The following is a 19,295-nucleotide window of genomic DNA, read 5'->3' on the forward strand; positions in this document are numbered from 1 at the left end:
GTTCTAAAAAATTCTTTTTTTCTCCTATAGTCCTGTTTATTCTTCAATGAAATTTTGCTACAAGGTTTTTCTATTAGCCAGGTGGGGTTCAATAGTGTAGAGGAGCCATTAAGGACTCCAGCACTGCACGTACTGTTTCCCCCTCCCTCAAAGAACCCTAAATTGATACATAAAGTAATCTTAATGATAACCAGACAATGTTTTTGAGCTTCTGATCACCCTGGTTTGGTTTTTGGGTTGTCTTTTTTTCATATTTCATCACTTTATGCTTGTTAATTGCTGGTTAAAAACCCTGCTGAAAATCATGTCACCTCCTGTAGGAATAGCTGGGGATGTTACAAGAAGTTATAGAGGAAGCTACTCACAGGTGAAAAGGTTACTTTTAAGTGTCTCAAACACTTTGAAATTCACTAAGGTAGATAAAGATAAGGAATTATTATTGACAACCATTTTGACTGGAAATATTTAATTCCCTTTAATTCTCTGAAAAAAATCTCTTATTTTTGCCAAGAAGCATGCCATTCCTCACCTAAATTTCCTGGCATCATTTCCAGCTTCTTTCCTCTTAATAAAAAGAAGTTCCAGAACACTGCCTCCATATTTTACATATTTAAATAATGAATGTCTACTGAAAGAATGCACAAAAATTATTCTTGGCTTTGGTTACTAGAGAAGTTAACATAAGCTACTTAGATTACTATTATAAAAATGTTATTCAAATGTTTTTACTAATATAAGTCCATATTGAGAGCTTGATCATGAATGGCTTTTGTTCTTCAAGTTCTTCTTGACCTGCATAATCCTTTGGTTTAAATTCTTGAGGGGAAATAAAAGCGCATTAAAGAAATCATGCTCTGTATACAAATAATTTTTCATTATTTGCATAATGGAGTATTCCTTTCTATTATGCACTGATTTCTTCTTACACTGAAATTTCTTCACATCCAAAAAATATAGAAACTTGAGTCACCAAGGTCTGAAGTTTGACAATGTGTTAAAGTATTTTTACTGCAGTAATTTAAAGCAGGCTGCACCAGTTGCCACTTTTTCTGTCAACTAGAAGATTTTTCCAAAAGGAAAAAAATACACCCTGCCTCTTTTGCTGGCCTGTGAACAATTTTTCAACTGCTTTCTATTAAAAAAAAAATAATAAAAGGGATTTAAGCAAATAAAACTGAAGGGAAGTTTAAGACAGTAACAGAGAAATCCACATTCTGCTGAAGAGATGACAAGTTCTTTCAAATTTTGAAGAATACTCTACTAACAAAGCAGCAAAACTGGACTGAGGAAAAGCAGGAGACCATTAGCATGTCCATAGTGCCATGTAAATCCTTCCTGCCACAGAGTGCCCCTTTTTGCCTTCCAGAGTTTATCCTGCTTAACGCTGTTGGTGACTGTTCTGCTGTTAGTGATGAAGGTAATGGTTCTGGTATCATCAGTTAATCAGGAAAGATTCCCATTTTCAGATATCCATATTCATTCTTGTAGGCAATTATTCTTGGGAGCTTTATCACGGTTTGTAGTCATCAGCTGATGGTAATTACGGAAGAAAAATATTTCAGATGAAAGAGAGATGGAGATTGAGTGGATTGAGCAAGGTCACTGGAGTGATTTGGGGATTACTTTCCCAGTCTAATTCCCATCTCCCATCTCCCAAAACATATTCATCTGCTGGATGTATTCTTCCCTTGAAGACAGAAGGCATAAATATTACTGCACAACTTTTCCTTTACTGTGGGAGTGTGGTAGTGTACTGCCACCCTCTGCTGGAATATACATGGACCAAGCAATTTCTCCACCTCCCCATATCTATTCAGAAAGAACAGTAGGGATTGTGTTGTATTTTGTTGCTCAATATAGGAAAAAACCTAAAGGCCAATTTGATATTAAACTTTAAAAAATAATCAGAATTTGTTTGTAATAAGTTTTATTAAAAGACTGTTGTATACTAAGTACATTAAATTCAATTTCTACAACTCCTACAGAGGAATTTGGTCAGGGAGCTTTGATGTTACTGGTTGCAGAGTTGTGATCCTCTAGAGATTCAACTTTATAATCATGGTGAATGCACTCAGACAAACCTCCAGTTATGACTTCCTGCAACATTTTTAAACTCTTCTAGCGGGCCCTTAAAATCAGAAAGAGACAAAAGATAAGCTACTGTCCTTTCTTTGTATGAACCAAGGTCGATCAGGTTATAAGCCAGAATTTCCTACTTTGTTACAGTGGAATCAATCTTTTGAGTTACAAAGGCAAACAAAGGGTGAGTTGAGATGGGCGGGCAAGAGTAAATTATTTAAACAAGATCAAGAGGTCAACAACTTTGCTTATATGTTTGCTCTAAAGAGGTACAGCAAGGCTATTTTCAAGTGCAAAAGTTGGAACCTCCATTTCTGCTTGTCCACTTTGGTGGTTTGCATGCAGATGAACAATGCTCAGTCCTGTCCGAGTAACTAACTTCTCCAAATATTCAACACCAACAAGTTGAAAACAACAATATCACTCTGAAATATTAGTTTTCCATAATCAATAATGCACAGGATGAGTTCAGCTCCTGAAGAAAAAAAAACAAAAACCTATGCTATTAGGATTAAATTCTGACCATATGGGAGTTACAAGAAGGTCTCAGCACAGGAATATTCCATCATGTTAATTGATTACTGCAATATGCTGCACATGAGGGGAAGGAAGGCAAAAGAATGTTATGAAGATGTTCCAGCAGGTCCCATCTTTGAGTAATGCAGTTTACTGAGGATTTATTGCCAAAGAATTTACTGCTTTTATTCACATTTGGCTCTGATTTAAGGATCTGATCCAGACTCTTGAAACAAATGGTAGACAAAACCTTGACTGTACTTGAGCTAGGATCTTTACAAAATGAAGTTAACCACTAAAAACAACAGTTAGCTTATTGAGGACTATCAGATTTTTGCATCTGGCACTCCACAGCTCTTGGACAACGCTGACTAAAACAGTTCTGTGCTAGGATACTCCCCTGACCACAGTCTGTGAATGACCACCTAAGGTTTTTTTACTTTTTATTTTATAACTTGGAATTATATTAAGTAAACAAAAATAGAAAGCATTCGTTTGGAGTAATCACCCATCCATAAAGTGTTGTTCACAGTCATGTCTAATTTATTTCAAATCCAGGTTGCATTCATTATTATTTCCATCCAGAAATGCCTTCCTTCTGTGTCTGAACCTTAGCTACAGCCAATTAGAAAAAAAAAATGGCAATTATTGTGTAAAGTGTAAGGAGAGAGTTGGGTTAACATTAAAGCTCTGCATTTCAACCTCTTCACAATAATTTGGAATTTAAAATCAATTCAAATTACTAACGTGAGAGAGCTTTCAATGAAATCATGGAGACTGGACTTATGAGGCATCTGTGCCATAAACTGAAGCTTAACTGTATTACTGTGGTCAAAGTGCTGAATTAAAGGGAGTCAGAAGAGGGACAAGGGAGCAGAGACAAGAGGAATCGCCTCTAAAACCTCTATAAATCTAACCTCCCTCCTCCCTGCTGACATCATTAGATTCCTACTTTGCCACTGAATAGTCTCAGGTATGGCTTTAGTATTTGACAAATGATGGCAATTTGAGGGTTTTATACTTGTGGATACATTGTAGGACTTACTGTGGGACTTAAAAGCATTTTTCTTGTAAATCAAATATTACCTTGGAAAATAACAATACTGGCAAATGAAACCAGTGAGGTGCCACTCAAAGCTACAGTCCTGCTTTAGTCATGTTGCTCTTTGAGAATCTAAAGCTTTTAATCGTGCCAGGTTGCCACGTTTTGGGTTAAAATTCATGGGTATTTACAGATATTATTTTGGCCATGGAGAGTTCACTTACTAATACAATAGAGATTCTATTGAAGTCATGGAAATTTTTGCAGTATTATTTTTCGAATGCACTACAATGACTGTGAAGTTCAAACATACCTGAGTTCATATGTGACAAAGTTAATGAAAAATGGACTTAATTTGCAATGATTTTGTGTCTTTTGTTCTTCTATATTTGGTCTGTGTGGTGTTTATTAGGAACTTATTCGGTATAAAACCAGAATATTTTGATTACTTAATATCTTCATAGCAGTAGCTTGTGTTGATTTTTCTATTAGCGTTCCAACCTTGAATTAATAATTAAATAAATTACTTCATACATCTATGCTATTTTCAGTATCCAGTCAAGGCCAATGTGGTCTTACCAGAGGATACAGACCAACAATTACCTGCTTAGAGATTCATTCAGTAAGGTAATTCTTCATTTTTCAGATGAATTATCGAGTAAATACCCATGAGATACCAGTCCAAACTATAAAACCAAGGCTGTTAGAACCTAGTCTTGGGTTTTTTTCCTCCTAGGTTTCAGGAAAAGTCTAAGGGCTGGCAGCAAACATCAAGGGTAAGTTCTGTTTCCACCCTGTCCTCTGCATGTATGCAGCTACCCGGCATTGGGAAGGTTTAGCAAGTAAGAGGGGCAAATAATATGTATATAGCAGAAAATTGTAACTAAACAAAATCTGAAAATGGCACCAACTACTTGCTGTTGGAAATAACCACTGCAAAGATGTGCTTTACTTTCATGAGCAAGTGTGATTTTATGGAGTGCACTGCATGAAAGCCTAAGCCTTTTGAATATTCCTTCAGCAGTAATATTCCTCCTGTTGACAAATCTTTTAAATACCTTAGGCAAGCATTACTTCATGCAAATCAGATTTTCAGAGGTGCTGTGTGAGAACACATGCATCAGACCCAAATCCACCAGGATGCCAGGGATAAACCCGTGTTACCAAACCATGGGAAGATCAGAACTGATTTTAAGAAGCAGCCTTCCTGGAATGCAGATTCATTTCTCCATAACACCATTTCCCAGACAGATCTATTTCTGAGTATCAAGTTTTTAGTTCATCTTAGTTTGTATTTCTGAACCCATGACTGTCAGCCACATATTTGAAAAGCCATCTATTTCTCAGGCATTTAAACTAACCTGTTCATGGATATGCATGGCTTGTAAACCTCCTTCCATATACCAATCTTAATGAGATTTTGCTCTTCAGCCTTCCAGTTACGGGCAAAACAGTCTGGTTTTGTGACTCTGGTGTGTCTGCTTTGAATGTGAAATAGGCTGGCAAGTTTCTGTCTCTCGTTTTTGTATCTGGGTGAAAATTTACGTTATGCACAGAGAAGCACAGTTTAAAATCAATAATAAAAATACTTTCATCTAACTTTTCTGGATTTCATTTAATTTCAGGTGTTTGTAAGGATAAAAAAATTTACCAGAGTTTATTTATCAGAGTCTAGAAAATTGTGAAATTTATGAGTCTAGAAAATGGAGCTCAAAAAAAAACAATATCCCTATCTAATTGTTAACAGCGATTGTGTCCAAAGTAAATCCCATTTAATATGGACTAGAGGATGTATAGGTAATTTCCAATTTAGGCAGAATGCCAAACAGCACAATAGATTTTATATTTCTCTCCAGGTGTGTAAATTGTTAATTAAACAAATTCAATTAGTTAAGTGAGGTATAAAGGACTGTATCCCAATAATGGTCAGCATTTAACCTTTACCTCTAGCTATGGATTATTAGCAGTATGAATTGTCTTGTGTGCAGCCTGAGAACTCATCCCTGGGCTTCCTGGGTGCTGGCTGTGGACAGGCTGATGTGACTGCCTGTGTCCAGGGGACTGCACGTGGCTGACACACTTCTGGCCAGCTGACCCATGTAATCTGATCTTCTGCACGCTGCACTCTTGTAAAAAGAGGCAAATACTCTTAAATCACCATCGGGATAGTTTAACACATTTCAATTTGCATTTACAAGGGGTGACAAATGTGCTTAGAGTCAAATTCTGTGGAAGTTTATCAAAGAACCTTCATTTACTGGCAGCAACATGTGAGCATTGGACCAGATGATTTCAGGAGGTTCCTTCCACCCTATATTTTTCCCTGCAATTCCAAGAATTATGTAATTGAGTGACTAAATTGAATCAAAGATTCTCAATCATTGAGCTCTGATAGCCAAAAGTAACCAGACTATCTCAGTTGGAGTTATCATCACTATGCTGATGTTACAGTGCATCTTCGAGTCACAGACTAAAGGTTGGAAAATATCCCTGAGATCATCGAGCCCAACCTTTGAGCAAACACCACTGTGTCAACTAAACCATAGCACTTAGTGCCATGTTGAGTCATTTCTTGGACAATCCCAAGGAGATAGTGAATCCACCACTTCCCTGGGCAACTTTTCCCAGTGCTTGACCACCATTTCGGTGAAGAAATCTTTCCTGATGTCCAACCTGAACCTCCCCTGGTGCAGCTTGAGACCATGTCCTCTTGTGTCACTGGTGCTGCATGGGGTTGTTGTGAAGGAACTCTCAAAGGGAAAGGGATTTCAGGCATCAATAAATAACTATGGTGCCAACTCAAAGAGGTTATCTTGAAATACCTGTAGCCCAGAGTAAATAACTATGGTGCCAGCTCAAAGAGGTTATCTTGAAATACCTGAACTCTTGAAGGGAAAGGGATTTCAGGCACCAATAAATAGCTCTGGTGCCAACACCTAGTGGTTATCTTGAAATACCTGTAGCCCAGACTAGCTAACCTGAACTGCATGAAGCTTTTAGTGCTGCTGAAGAATTTCTTAAAGCTCATCTGGAGTAGGAATAAATTGTTGAGGAAGGACATATGGGAATGGGGATATTACAGAGCTCACTGGTGAGGTAGTGGTTATAGCCCCAAGCTTTACAGGTTTAAATCTCCAGATTTGTTATTGGACTGAATCTGTTATTTTATAATAACATGATGATTTTTCTTCACAGACTGGTGGTCTCAGACAGTTCGGAGCAAAAGTCTGACTCTGTTTGTCTGAACTGTGAAGGTCGATTCAAACCCAGGAATTTTCAGATCAGACAAACTGAGAAGCCCAAAACAGACAAATGAGAAGTCAGATGACTCAGAGGACTTAGTCCTGGACCACTTCCTTATCTCATAATCTTTGAAAATTACAAGTACACATGCCCTACAAAGTTAAGCCAAATTAAAATGGTTTTATTATTGATTTAAAAGATTCTAAAACCTCAGAATCAGATGCAGAACGCTAACAGAGTGTGTCACAAATTTAATTCATTCTTTTCAAATAAATGTTTCCATTCAGGAAAAGAAAATCAATTTTTTGAATGTAGTAGGCAGACAGATCAATTTGTTGTAGAGCTGTTGTTCAAGGAATCCTCAGCGTCTCATATTATCCAAGTTTAAAAAAATTGATCTAATTTAAATTTTTTAAATATGTAAATTATGCTCTCATCTGATTTCTGATGTGAGTCGGTCGAAGAGTGGGACTGCACCACAGGAATCAGCTCACAGATGGTTTGTGGGGGTTTTTATTTATCTTGGTTTAACCTTCATTATGGTGGTATTGAAGAGCCCTTTTGAGAGCCTGGTTCTGTGTGGGCAGGCAAGGAAGGAGAGGGACCCTGCAGGAGTTGAAAGAGCACAGCAGACAGACAGGAGGCAAATGGGAAAGACAAGAAATGGATACACATGAAGTGAACAGCCAGTGGTGGAGGAAAAAGGACTTTTAGTTCATGGCTCACTTAACTAATCAAGGCAACAACACACAGGCACCACACCAGAAGATTTAATTTTGGGAGATTTTCAAGCCACAACAATGTATACCCAAACATAAAAATATAAAAAAAACCCCACCAGTCTAGAAAACATATGCCAATATTTCTTAGGTTTATATTACCTTTTCAGTAATAAAATCCTTGGTAGTTTCACCCTTGCTTTTGGCATGCTCAGCTTGGATCATTTTAACACAAACAGCAAAATTCCAAACATTTTTGACATTTGTCACAGTTTACTTTGCATTTTGGGACTTCCTGTCACCAATGTTTAGCTGAGGATTTTCATGGACTGCATATTCAAGTAGGATTATGCTTTCCCTGTCCTAAATCAGAAACCTAAAGCTTATGACTGGGGCAGCCTGAGAGTCTCTACATCAATGTCAAACTTCTTCCCCATATGATCTGAATCTGGAGAGCAGGTACCTAAATACAAAGGCTACTTTTTATTTAGATTAATGAATGGAAATTCTCTGCTTTAAATATTTCATATTGACTGAACAACAGTGATTTTTCTATGTTGCTCATATCCAAATGTTATTCAATCCCTACGTTCTCCTAAGTAGCCATTGGTTCAGGTACCAAAACTTCTTTTCTCAGGTGGGATAATGCCATCCCTGGAAACATTCAAGGCCAGGCTGCTGTGGGCTCTGAGCAGCCTGATCCAGTTGAAGGTGTCCCTGCTCATTGCAAAGGAGTTGGAGCAGATGAATTTTAAAAGTCCTTTCCACCCCAAACCATTCTGTGATTCTATAATATCATTTTCTTCAATGAAGCTCCACATCAGTCACCAAAGGAATAGTAACAGCACCTACCTCTCAGTACATCAATAATTTTCTTTCCTTGCAGCTGTGATGGGCAAGGCCTGTGTAGGACCTCGGTTATGGCTATCATCCTCTGCAGCTACATTTTTCTTTGAAAGAAATAAAATTCCATCCAGTCATTTCATGACACCTTTTGAGTTTCATGGTGTTGGTAGCATGATAAGGTTTTGCTTTCTAAACATAGAGTAGACACCTCAAGTGAGTATTAATAACCTGCCTAATGTTTTTATCTCATTCACATAAATGCCCAACTTTGAGCATGGAAATAACTTTTTGAAGTTGGTGGGAATTTTCCTGTGACATCCTACACTTGCTTTAGCCCAGTGTGCATTATTGGGGCACTTAATGATTTTTGTCCTGACCATTTTAATGCCCATTCTAGCATCTGTCATGCATGAAATTCCTCTTACTGACACATTTATGTGGATAATCTGGCATTTAACTCCTATCTTTACTGAGTCAGGTGCATTTTGCTTTCATCTTTATTCTAAGCCAATATGGTATTTGCTGATTACCTTTATCAATCTCCTTGTGCTAAATTTGAGTATATTCACTGAACAAGCTGCACTATAAACAACCTGTTTGGTATGTAGATAAGAACTGGATCCTTGTAATCCAAAATTGTTATTACTTCAGGCCCCAAAAGTGTAATTTAAGATCAAAGCTTGAATTGGTATCATAAATGCAATTCAAAATAAAGGAAAACCTGAATGATTTTCAGATAAATAAAATCAGGCTAAATAAATGTAAATCTATAACAATTTAGCTCACATACTTTAGTGTATGTAATTTAATTTTGTAATTTTTTGTTAGATCTACAAACAGAAAGAACTCAAGGTGTTAATCAGCTGAAGAGGTGAGAGCTGAGAGTACACGTTTTTTCTAGTACTTCAGAATTTTAGATCACTCGATTTTTTTACTGCATGTAATAGTATATTATATTATATTATATTATATTATATTATATTATATTATATTATATTATGTATATTCTAACTTCTAAATTTGATTTGCTACAATGTCACACATTCTTTTGTATGTTTTATTTTCCTTTACACAATTTTCCTAGCTCATGTCCATTACTTCTCATATCTTTAATACTCATTGTTTTACTTCTTTTAGGTAAAAAAATTTAAAACACACATGCACAAAAGGAGCAGGATTAGCAAAAAAAATATTTTTAGGTAGTAAGGAAAAAAAAGAAAAAAGTCCTACAGTTTGATATTAATTGAAATGTTGATAAGCAATAAAATATACATGATGGACCAGCTCTATAAACAGCCCCAGTATATTGGTCAGTGTTTTGAATATAATTTCTGCCTTTTCTTGTTTTCACTTAAATGTATAATGATGCAAGCAACAAAGTAATGTATCCAACTTTAGTTTAGACTACCTATGATCATGCAAACTTATCAACAGAATTTAATAAATAACTGAAATGGAATTGTGTACTCCCAAACGTGGTTAAATTTTACTTTTTCTTTCTGTAATAAAGGTTTAATAACATTTACAAGAGCTAAAGAGCTAGAAGAAAAGTGACAGCTAATATAAATATTTTCTTGATCATCATTTAATAAATACATTTTTTTCTTCTTTCCTTAGATATTCAGCTCTTTTCAACAGAATAACAAGGAGTAGGTAAGTTACAATGATGAATTATTCTTTCCAGTTGCATGTTCTATTTATAGCCTTTTCATTCATTAGAGCTTTTAATTTGTCTTGGGTTTCACACTCCCATGTATTTTTTTACAAAATAATTTATTGCAATCTATATTTCTTTCTTTTCAAAATTATAATCCAATTACTTTCTCAGTAAACAAGAATTCCTCCTTTTTATATGAAATGAACTACCAGCCAAAGCAGTTTCTGATTAGACAAGCTAATTTTGAAAGAACAGATAGAATGAAGCAATGAACTGGATAGAAATAATAATGGAGCATACCTTGTTAGATAACAAATGGAACAGACTTTGGAGACAATTAATGCATGAGATGCTTAATGCTGAGGTATGTTAAACAAATTTTGTCTTATTTATTTGCTGCTATAAATCATACCTAGTTTCCTTTAATAACGTCCCCTAATCACCCAGGTTACATCATATTTCTGTAAATAACTGCTGTGTTCTTTACTGGAAACCTCAGCACCCTTTTTAGGAGGGTATGTGTATATTTATATATACATAGATATAAATATAGACAGATCAATTGATTGATCCAGTAAGGGAAACTGGTCTAATGATGTTTGGGATAACTTTTGCTGGGAAATACTTGGTAATTTCATCCAATGGATAAATATTATTTCTTCTAGTTTGGGTTTTTTAATGAGTTACGGATTGAGAGGTCATTACTTGCTGGAGCTGATTCTGGTTCAAGTCTTATGCTAAAGTAGCACTTTTAATTGGGTTTGTTGTGAAGAGAAGTGTGTCAGACCTTGTTCCTCAATTTCCTGCACTTGAGTCAATCCTTCCTCCTTGAGTCTGAGGAGCAGCTCTTTACAGTCCAGTTGGAATAGCATAAGGATGAGATCACTTATAAATATGAGAAAACATCTTCCCTCACTAGCATTGCATCCAACTAAAGTTCGAGAGCCATCAAAAAGACTTCATTTTAAATGTGTGCTATTAAAGATATTAGCAGGAAGGTAGCAAAAGCCACCAGTACCATGAACAGTTAATCCTTAGCCTTGAAGATGGAAAGGGAATTATGAGTCTTTACCTCTTTCTGCAAGCCCTGTAGGTACCCACATTATGCAGATTACATTGTTTTCCTGTACTCTTATAACTTCTATGAAACCAGTCCTTCTACTCCTGTTTGTGCTGCAAACTTCAGTTTTACCTAATGCTTTAATAGCAAAAACTTCTGGTGGTGGTGTTTCTGGAGAAAAAGAAACCAATCCTCCTAAATGTGTGAAGGGGTTTTATTACAAAAGCATTAACCCATTCCATCTCTGTTTCCTGTTTCCTGTTTTTATTTTTCAGCACTAATCACATGGAAATTAATATTTCCTGGTGAATGGTAACCTATCTGGAAGCACAGCATATAGTGATTTTTTTTTTACTTCCAGATACTTCCCCTTATTAACTTTCTTTCAGAGATTATGCTGCCAAATCCCTCTTGTCTCTCCTGTCCGTATATGAAATCATCTCTAGCTGCCTTCTCTCCCTTACACAAATTGAACCTTAGTACTGATCCAGTAAAATAATTTCATAGTTTCAACATCCTACTTATGAATCTGTGCCTAATTCTGTATCATTTCTCATCTCCTCTATTCACAGTTTTCCAATAAGTACTTTTGATTTCCTCTTGAGAGTTCCTACCTTGCAAGTCCTTTCCAAGATCATTACCTTTCAGGCTTTGTGATTTCTCTTAGAGTACCCACTCCTGTCCTGTGACTATCCAATTTACCAGCGGAGATTATTTTTATACAGATTAGAGCCCTTCTGCCTTTCATAAGTCCTTAAAATGTCAGAGAACCACTCTGCCAGAGAACACACAAATGTAGTTACAACTGAATGACAAGAGTTAATAAACATGATCAAATCTAACTTGGCCTGCCTGCTCCCTCTCATTCTATATGTATTCAGTTAAGAACAGAAGTTAAAAGGTGGGTCACAGACAAGGCAGTCATTGCATGTTTTATTTGTACATCCTATTTTCATTTCTCACGGGATCTGTTGCCAGAAAAAGACTTTTGCCTTCCCATGTCTCAATCAGAACCTCCAGGTGCTTCATACTCCAGTCAAATGTGACATAATTTAATAATTGCTGTAATGTGGGCTTCTATTTGGATATTATTTTCTTCCTGGCCAGCTGTAGGTGCAGAGTAAAAGATTTAGCACCCAGGCAGGTTGTGCTTTAAGATTCAGCTGTCGTAGGATGGGCAATGAAGGGATAGAGACAAGCCTTGGAGCTCAAATAGAAGCTCTCACATGGAAACACCAAGGCTGATGTGTTCCTAGTTTAGACTGAATAAGCTGAAGAGACAAGGGTGGAAAGACATCTGAATGTAGGAACCAGGGTGATGGAAGAGCAAGAGCCGTTCTGAGGAGGAGAAAAAGTGATGGAGGCAGATTGTAACAGGAACCAGCAGTGATATCAAACAATTATTGTATCAAAGCTCCTCCAGCATAGCCCTGTGAGGGGCCTGGGGACCAGGGAGCTCTCTGAGGAGTGATGGTGAATGATCTAGCCAAGAGAAAATGAAGATTTCAAGGCTTGCCTGTATTTCATTAGAAAGTTGAGTAAAATCTCCTCATTTCTGGGAAATTGTTCTGCTTTGATGAACCAGCATTTTCTGTAGAAAGACAAATATTCTGTTGATTATTTTGACCATCCTCATTTTCAGATCTTGTGCTATTTCTCTCTGCTCCTTGACTTCCAGGAATTGTCATTTTTGGTTACATTTGCACATTGCCTCAATACTGGCTGGAGTCAATAGATTAAGGCACAAACAGCCATAGAAATTGAGAGATTTGGGATGGTTTTTGCTTCCTATCTAATTAATGAACCCCCTAACTAATGCTGCCAGAAATTGAGACTGTCACATGACTGATCAGTCCTGAAAAATGGAACCATAATGCAACATTTCAATGTTGATATGTTCAGCATGTTTCAATATATTTTTGGTATTGCTGGCATAGAAATATACCACAGCAAAACATTAAATTGCTAAGTGGGGATAGTTTATACCCAAGCAAAGTACAATCACAAGTGCTGACACTGTTCTCCTCGCTTTTGTGGCAAAACTGATTTAAATTTAAGTTTAGTTCACACTTTTTAATTTATTTCTCCTTTTAATTTCCTCTTTTCATATAGGGAAAATTATGATCTTATGAAGCTGACATTAAATGATCAAACAATATTGAACAACCTAATGAAAATCTTAAGCAAAAGTCATTGTGAATTAGGTATTTGCTAAACTGACAACACAAGCCTTTGTAAACCTGATATTGTTCTTATGTAAACTCATGAATGGAGACTTTCTCAAATAAATTACTTAATAACATCAGAGTCATTGGCTGAGTAAATATATCCCAGGGGCGCATACTAAGATTCCTGAATTTAAATGTTGAATAGAACTTCATATTTGTCACCTTTACTAACGAGTTTTTCCTTATGAAATCATTATTAGCATGAAAAAGTTAAATTTTGTATCTAATTTCTTGAATTAATGCTGTTTGAAGACCCTAAGGGTTTGAAAGTTCTTTCACTGGAATTCATCATTTACATAATTTTCATAGCCCCAACACTTTGCTCTCTGCTATGAATGCACATTGTGGGGGTTTTATGCATTAAAGCAGCAACTTCTATTTTTCTCCACACAAAACAATTAAGAGAAGAATAACAGGTAATAAACATTTTTAATCTTTAATATTACATTAACAGTGAAGTGCCATATTTCATGCTTTCACATCCACATTGCATGCTGAATGATGCATTTTTGGTCCCTCACTATGAAGATATTTGATTAGAAAAGAAAAACAATTGAGTTATTTGAGATCAGTGGAGCTTTCCATCATTTCCTGCTTGAGAAACTTGCGAGTGCACAGCAGCATGGCCAGATTTTTAAGCAGACTAGACCATATTTTCTCAACTCTACATTATCATAGTTCAGCCATGATCTATGAATGTTTACTTGATTTTTTTTTTTTTTTGTTGCTAATACAGCTTATTATATGGGAAATTTATTCTCTTTTAAGCTGAAACCAGCGCTGCACAGTTTCTGACCAAAATCTCCCCTGATGTTAACCTCTCCACTGCCTACTGTTATTAATAATAATTTTTATTACTGCAGGTCTTTTGCATTTGGGGTCATGGACATATGGTAGATGTAAGAGATATGGGTAGGATGGACCCAAAGTGGAAAACCAAATTAGCAGCAAAGACAGATTTAATATCTGCATCCTTTGGGCTTAGCATAGCTGCAAAGAAAACATGACAGTCCAGAGAGCGTTTTGTACAGAAAAACTGAACTTATCTCTGTGTCAGGGCTAAACTTGTTTGAAAACAGCCTACAAATAATCTTTATGTGCTAGACAAATCTGTTCCCTAATTTAACAATGCACATAAGAATTGTTATTGTTGCCATTATTATTATTATTATTAATAATAATAATAATTGTTATTGTTATTGTTATTATTCCTGTCTGTGTACAGTGAAAGCACTAATGTAAATGATGCATTCTGGTTTGTGGCAAAATTTTGATAAGGATTCAATGTGAGATGAAGTTTCCACTCTTAGGTATACATTTCTCACCCCACTATGGGTATCTAAAATGCCATTGTACCCACATAAAATGAACTGACTTTACCAAATGCTTCTCCCCTGGCTGGGATGGGAACACATTTAATGGAATTACTTCTATACTTGCAATATTTAAAGTCTAAATCTGAAGCCAAATGTGATCTTTGAGTTTGATTCATTTGCCCCCATATTCACATCTAGTACTATTTAGGAAGCCTAGTGTCATGTACTCATATAATAAAAGAATTTATGCCACCTTCTTACAGCAGCCCCTGGAATTTGTCTTTACTATCCCAGCTCAAAATGAAGAAGCAGCTTCATGTAGTTTAAATTGAACATAATTTACCTTGCACTGCTAAATGCAATGCAATTAGGTGAATACTGACTCTTTTCAAAGCCAGTTTATTGTGTGTCAGATATCCTCCAATCTTCTTCAAAGTTTATGTAAAAACACACTCCTGTTTTTCTATAGAAGTAAAATCACACATCTGTGTGTTTTCACCAGTCACAAAACATATAGAAATATCTTCTCGGTGCATTATCTAGATTATTCCTGTTGTTTTCCAACAGCAGTTTCTAGTGCCATGTTATGCGTTAATCTTGCTGCTCTTCTCACCTAGGGACAATACCAAAGGGTCTCAGGGATGGAAAATAAAGAGCAGTCTTGAATATATAGTTAACTATTAAATCCAGATGTTACAATTTTTGCTGATTAGTGTTTGATGTAGGAAGGTCTTAAATCAAATACTGGAAGAGAATGAGCCGATGAAACCCTGTAAGTCTGTCTTTTGAACACCAGCAGCTTCCCTTCAAACCTTGTCCAACATCTTCTCTCTGGACAAATCATTCTACTTGACAGAGTGGAGGAAGTCCAGTCTGTGTGATCAACTGTGCACAGTTTTAAATTTCCTACAAATCATGTTAGTGCTTTGAAAACATGTGGTACTGCAGGAATGAGCCATATCAAAGTTGTTCATTTTGGACTCCAAATGAACAACCTCAGAGCAGCTTGTTGGAAGCCCCTGGCACTTAGTTACAGTCAAATTTGATGATGGCTTGTAATGTGCATGTCAAAACGAGGTCAGCCATTTGAGGCTGCTCACTACCAACCTTCCTTTTCCGTGAGCCAAATCGCTGCCCAGATGCTCGTCGAGCCTCATTACCATAGTGCCAATGTTATCCAGGTTCAAATGTGGGGTTTGATGTTGCTCCAGACACACACTAAAGCCACTGAAAAACTCCATCAAGGACTTCTATGCTGCTCATGGGTGCCAAAATTCAGCTGGCTCTGAATTTTGAGGGATTTTGAGTGGTTTGCTCTGCCCTAGCTCACTGTGTTGTAAATTCTGGTTTGTGAGGTATCAGATTAAATGAATCTGGTTTGTGATTTATCACATTAAACGAATCTAGATGTTTGGGCTTGTTTGGCAATTTCCAATAGCTAAACCCCCAAACCAGAACTTCTCAAAATTTCCCACTAATTTCTGTGGACTCTGGATGCAGCTATGGCAAAACCAGCACCTGACATCCATTGCCCTACTAGGATTCACCAAGGTTGTCACCCTGTGATGATGTGCTCTTCAGACATAATTGTTTGTCTCTGATTTGCAGTATCTCCTGGTAACGCAGGCACTCTCCTTCTTTATCCATTCCAACAATAATGGGCACAAATTGAAAGAAAAGCACTCATGAAACTCAAATTAAAACATGTAGCTCAAATATTTATCCCATAGCAAGATTTGAGTGATTATAAATCAAAAGTATTTGGAATGATTTTAGGATTTCATGAAAATATATTGCTGCTTTGTAGACCAAAGCTATGAAAAATATGACTAATGGTACCAAGACAACAGTAGCTAAGTAATCATATCTGTTTATCCATTCTAGCTTGAATAACTCAGAGATGTGCTCCATTTCACTACAATTAGTGCATTGATTTTAGGTTTGTTGATCTAAGTTTCATCTGTCTATCTGTCTATCTATCTATCTATCCATCAGAAGACCTTGAAGGCATACAAAACTTGAGTTTCGTTGAATCATCCCACTATTTTCAGCTTTTTTAAATGTATTTATTAGATAGAATGAAAAAATATTTCACTTATTAAAATTTCTCTCAGTGTTGCATTTTTCCTTTTTGCACACTAGTACCTTTTAATGTTACTTCTACAAAACACACACTTCTCAGGAAATTTTACTCATTGGTATAGAATTGTGTCATAAGCTGGAGGAGAATATTCATGAACTGAAAACACTATTATTTTCTCTATGTTTTTTTCCTGTCATTTTGACCTTCTCTTCCTTAGTTTTTCACTTTCTTTTCCTTAGGTTTTGATTATCCTTTCTTTAGTTTGGGTACACAGTAAACTTCCTTATGTCATTTATTGTCACCATTGTCATTTCTCTTGTGTGACACACATTTTGTCTTTCCTCTATTCAGAAATGAGAAGATGGATGGTCAGGAAAGATTTCTTTTATTCTTATTCTGTTTTATTTTTGTAGCGTGTAAGTTCATATTTTTCCAGTGGTTTTCATTGATTTGAATTGCTGTAACAGGTACTTAGTGCAAAGTCTGAGCTTGTACAGTAATTAAAGTGAGAGAATCTCAAGCTATTTAACTTAATAAGGGGAAGTTAACCGACTTGATCAGAGTCTAATACTTGCAGAGGGAAGAATTTCTGATATTCATTGACTCTTTAATTTAGCAGAAAAGTATATAACAAGATCCAGGCAATGGAGATGAAGCTTGACAAATTCAGAGGTAGAAATAAGATACTCAGAGTGTAATTAACCGTCACATCTTCCCTACAGATGTGTTAGACTCTTTGCTGCCTGCAGTTTTGAAGTCTTAAAAGTATTCCGACAAAATCTCAATATTCAAATTCAATTTACTGCCCGGTTGTGATGATGATAGGCTGAGATTCCTGATGTGTATTGTGCATAAATGCAGGAAAGTAGCTTTGCAAGCCTTATTGGTTTTCACCCATGTTTATAGCAGAATCCTCCATTGAAGTTCTGGTTTCTGGTGAAAATTATACAGGAATAATAATAATAATAATAATAACCTATAATGTAAAGGCAGTTATATTATTATGTACTATGGAAACACAGGTGCCTTCTTCTTAACAGCCTGACTTTGACAAAGCATGGTCCATACTCCAAGAGATTAAAATAAGACTATGAATGTGGATTTGATTTCCTGGTGCAAAAGCCCTATTAAAATCAGTCTTTACACGAGGAAAAACACATGTTCACCCTACACACATTAGGAGTGAGATTCAGGTCTACAGACTAGAAATCTAATTTGAGCCAATTGTCAAGTTATGCCAAAATATCCTCCACAAAGTCAACAGAAAAGGGCTTCCAGAGGCAGGTCCTGCACATAAAAGTTTAGATTTTCTACCAAAGTTGTGGGCCAAAACCACTTTCTGAAACAGCCTGTTTCTCTTCTTTATCTGTGAAATGATTCTAAGAGATTAAACCTCTAGCTTCAATAACTACTTAGGATTTCAGGAAAATGCATAAGTAGATCTCTGACAACCTTCAAAAATTGCAACTTCCCATTTGCATTTTGCTCCCTAAATAATTGTGAGTGCTGTCTAGATGCAACACTTGACAGACCTTCTCTTTTTGTCTTTGAGCTCACAGTCCTCTTAGGTAAGCTCGTTCTTTTAAAAAATTTTGGAGGGATTTGTCAGGCTAATTGTAGGCTTCTTGGGACAATTATCCTCAATTCACTTTACATTTAAAAAAATTGTTTTCAGGGCATGATTCACATCCTGTAATGTACTGCTAGATATGAACTGCATTCTAATAATGTCTTTTTCCCTGTAACCACCAAGTCAGGTTATGGAAATTAGTTAGGGTTTAGATATTGACACGGGAGACATCTGAAGTTAGATCACATGATCTTCCAAAGGTTGTCATGCCAAACTTCATCTGGTCAAATTAAAAAGGGTTGAACAGATCCACATGTAAATCGATACATCTTGGAATAACAGTAAATGAGTTTTTTACAGCATTGCATGCATCATTCATTGACTATTTTAATACAGGAGAGAAATCCTGCGTTACACAATGGCAAAAAAATGGAAATAAATTTTAAACACACTGCAGAGAATTTGTCTTCTGAATAAGTCTTTAATATGAAAATGGCACATCATATGTGATGTTCCATCAGTATTTCTGGGACTCAGAACAGGGCTATTATGCTTTGGAGTGTACACATGACATTTGGGTACTTATAAGTGATTGAATGTTAGGAAACTACATCACATCCCTCTTTTTGAAAATCTGCTCCCAGAGCTCATATCCTGGAAAAGTCCTGGGTCATAGGTATAAGGACAAAGAGATGAGGAGAAAGGGAAAAGATGTTACCCATAAGGTCATAAGGCTTCTTTTTATTTTGAGAGAATAGGTTTTTAAAGTCAGGAGAAGATTTGGAAGAGAATATCAAAGCTTTGAAGGTGGAGATTTCTTTTTCCATAGGGATTTGGAGTGGAGGAAAATGGAGGTATTGGAGAATGCCAGGTGTAAAGGCACAGGCATTGGGAGTATCCCGATATAACCAAGAGAAGGAGAAGGATGGTAGAAGA

General features: G+C 36.3%; 1 protein-coding gene across 1 annotated transcript in view; it reads left to right on the plus strand.

Annotated features, from left to right (window-relative positions):
- Positions 1–19,295, plus strand: part of CELF2 (CUGBP Elav-like family member 2) — a 545,200-nt gene that overhangs the window by 87,136 nt on the left and 438,769 nt on the right. Inside the window, exon 2 of the mRNA XM_031063925.1 lies at positions 10,063–10,098. The gene's annotated coding sequence lies outside the window, so the exon portion shown is untranslated. The remainder of the gene's footprint in view (positions 1–10,062; positions 10,099–19,295) is intronic.

The sequence above is a fragment of the Geospiza fortis genome, unplaced genomic scaffold (assembly GCF_000277835.1).
Source record: "Geospiza fortis unplaced genomic scaffold, GeoFor_1.0 scaffold273, whole genome shotgun sequence".
NCBI classification, from domain to species: Eukaryota; Metazoa; Chordata; class Aves; order Passeriformes; family Thraupidae; genus Geospiza; species Geospiza fortis.